Here is a 3,721-nt window from a genome sequence, read left to right on the forward strand (position 1 = left end):
TATTGTTCAGCATATGTAATTATCTTCCCTTATATGTACAGTGTACCTATATATATATATATATAAATATATATAATATATAATATATTTACATATGTACATATAAATACACACACACACATATATATATATGTATATATACACATATTTATATACGCACATATATATGTTTGTATATATATATATATATATATATACACACAAAAATCTTATATCTTAGTTCATATACATATTATGCATGCATATATATATATAGTATATATATACGCATGTATGTATATTCATATGTGTGTGTGTATATATATTATCATCATCATCATTTAACGTCCATTGTCCATGCTGGCATGGGTTGGACGGTTTGAATAGGGCTGGTAAGCTGAAGGGGCTGCACCAAACTGATTTGGTATGGTTTCTACAGCTGGATTCCCCTTCCTAACTCCAACCACTCCGAGAGTGTAACGGGTGCTTTTATTATGCATGTATCTACAGATGTATATATATTACATAAATGTTTATATAATATATATTACACATGTGTGCATATATGTCTATATTATTTATTGTATTCAATTTTAATAAAAACTGAAGCATATATTTGACAATTCCAGAGCATATTAAAACTTATTTCGTGCTTGACTTTTGGCACACCCCTATATATATAATATATGTATAATATATATATATAGATATATATATATATATATATATATATATATATATATATATATATATATAGTCATATTGAAGGGAAATGGAAATTGATAGAAATTTTTCACTTCCAGTGGCCTAGCGTGTGAAATTTTAGTCCAAAGACTATGTATTACTCATAAAATACAGTGTACATTTAAACACATAAGAGGAATCCACTCATGGGATTCCTCTCATGAATCTAGCTGTTCTTTCTAGCGTGAAGAAAAGCAACAAAAATTCAATAGGTTATAGCAGTACGTACGTTTTCGTACAAACTTCATTTATTCATGTAGTGAGAACACTATATAAAATGTACAATGAAAATGTACTCCTCAGCTGCATAATGGAATTTCATTTTAGAAAGTCATTTTGTAGATGTGTGCAAAAAACAAGAGTAAGAGAAGAAAAATTATCATCTTGACTGGGCTGCTAATAGATAGATAGATAGATAGATAGATAGATAGAGAGAGACAGGAGAGAGAGAGAGAGAGAGAGAGAGAGAGAGAGAGAGAGAGAGATAGGGAGAATTCACAAAAAAAAAAACAGAAGACGAAGACAGGTGGTGTAGACAACAAACAGAAGTATTAATATAACGCTCGGGAAGTGAAAAAGTCTTTAACGTTTCGAGCCTACGATCTTCAGCAGGAAGGAACACAGAAAGAAACAAGGAGAGAAACACGGAGAGAAATGTGTAGTGGACTGAATAGAGACTGGGTAACAAGAAATGGGTCCTCTGTAAAAATGTTGGGTAAGGAAAGGAGAAACACTGGCCACCCCTGGCTAAAGAAGGTCTTCATCCATGCAAGGTGTTATGTGTTTAAAGTTTAGTCCACTTTGAACTTTTAAAACCCAAACCAAACGATAACAAAGGAGATCTACTGTGAGCAGCTTGAGTGGCTTAAGTCAGCACTAAAAGAAGAACAACTATCTTTGGTTTCAAGATGAAAGGTGTTCTTCCATCAGGATAATGCTCGGCCACATACAGCGAGGGATGACATTCCAAAGGTTGGAACAGTTTGAATGGCAAACACTGCCCCACCCACCATATTTGCTGAGACATTGCCCCATTTAATTATCATTTATTCTGCAGTCTTCAAAATCATTTGGGGTGGAAAAACTGAATTCTGTAAATGAGATCAGAATAGTACTGGAGGAGTATTTTTTGTACCAAACAAGTGAATTTTGGAAGAGGGGCTTTGCAAGTCTACCAGATAGAGATGGAAGAGCATTGTAGAAAATGAAGGAGAGTATATTTTAGATTAAAAAAGAACTTTGTTTATCTGAATTATGACAAATAAAAGAAGTATAAAAAAAAAGCCCGCATTATTTATGTGATGACCCAATATCTATGGATATGTATTTCTTGACTTTTGCTGGTTTCAGCCGGAGGTTGTATCCATACTGGGGGGAAATTGCCTTTTGTGCTGTGCATCCGGTTGAAGTGCTTGATGCTGCAATGTTGGGTGTATTCAACCAGAATAAGTTTTACCTGGGTATATTTTATTTTCAGTATCTTTAAATTAAAATGTATCTGATATAAAAAAAGAAAATTCCTCAAAAAATGGTTTCAATACAGTTTTGATAGAAAGATCTGGAAGAATTAGAAGAAAGTTCTCCAGTAATTTTCCTTCATGTAAATAAATGTTTGTTTGTATTGATTTAAGAATTTGCCTGCAAAATCTTATAAAATGACAATGTTCTAAAAGATGGATATCTTTAGTGCTATTGTTTTTTATTTCACATTTAATTCCTGGTTCTCTCTCTCTCTCTCTCTCTCTCTCTCTCTCCCTCTCTCTCTCTCTCTCTCTCTCTCTATCTCTCTCTCCTCTCTCTCCTCTCTCCTCTCTCTCTCTGCAGAACTGTTTCTGGTGAAGTAATGAATTGAACAGAACTGCTTTTCTAAATTTTTTTTTCTAGTTCCCAGCATGCAATGTGGATTTCTCTGCTGCCTCAGATAGAACTTTGTGCAAATTTTCTTTAACCCTTTAGCATTTAAACTGGTCATAACCAGCCCAAATATTCTGCCTATTTCATGTTCAAAACCAGTCAGATCCAATCTCTTATCCCTATCCTAAAGGAATACAATCACAAACTCTGAAGCTATGCACTGCTGTTCATTAACCCTCTAGTATTCAGATTACTCTGTCAAATGTAATTCTTTATTTATACTAATTGTCTTGAATTAATCATGCCTTATACTGTCACTTCAAGATTTTGATGAAATGATTACTCTTTTACTCTTTTACTTGTTTCAGTCATTTGACTGTGGCCATGCTGGAGCAACGCCTTTTAGTCGAGCTAATCGACCCCAGGACTTATTATTCTTTGTAAGCCTAGTACTTTGTAAGCCTAGTCTCCCTTTGCCGAACCACTAAGTTACGGGGACGCAATCACACCAGCATCGGTTGTCAAGGGATGTTGGGGAGACAAACTTATTCTTTGTAAGCCTAGTACTTATTCTATCTGTCTCTTTAGCCGAACCGCTAAGTTACAGGGATGTAAACACACCAGCATCGGTTGTCAAGCGATGTTGGGGGGACAAACACAGACACACAAAACATATACACACACACATACATATATATAATATATACATATATACGACAGGCTTCTTTCAGTTTCCGTCTACCAAATCCACTCACCAGGCTTTGGTCGGCCCGAGGCTATAGTAGAAGACACTTGCCCAAGGTGCCACGCAGTGGGACTGAACCCGGAACCATGTGGTTGGTAAGCAAGCTACTTACCACACAGCCACTCCTTTTTCGATGGACATTGTAGCTCAGGTGTGAGAGGCCAGGCTGGGGCACCGCCTTGAAGAATTTTTAGTCGAATGTATCGACCCCAGAATCTTTTTTAGGTAATTTTCAACCAGAACATAAAGTTAAGCCTAGGAAGTCTCCCCACATGCTAGAAATAACAGTCAAATCTTACGAATTTTTTTTTAATAATTTCACGGTAAACAAAAATGGAAATCGCTTTTGTAAAAAAAAATTATTTTCCAAAATTCAAAAATATATTCAATCGAAAAACC

Source organism: Octopus bimaculoides, chromosome 25 (genome assembly GCF_046866305.1).
Source record: "Octopus bimaculoides isolate indiv1 chromosome 25, ASM4686630v1, whole genome shotgun sequence".
Classification (NCBI taxonomy): domain Eukaryota; kingdom Metazoa; phylum Mollusca; class Cephalopoda; order Octopoda; family Octopodidae; genus Octopus; species Octopus bimaculoides.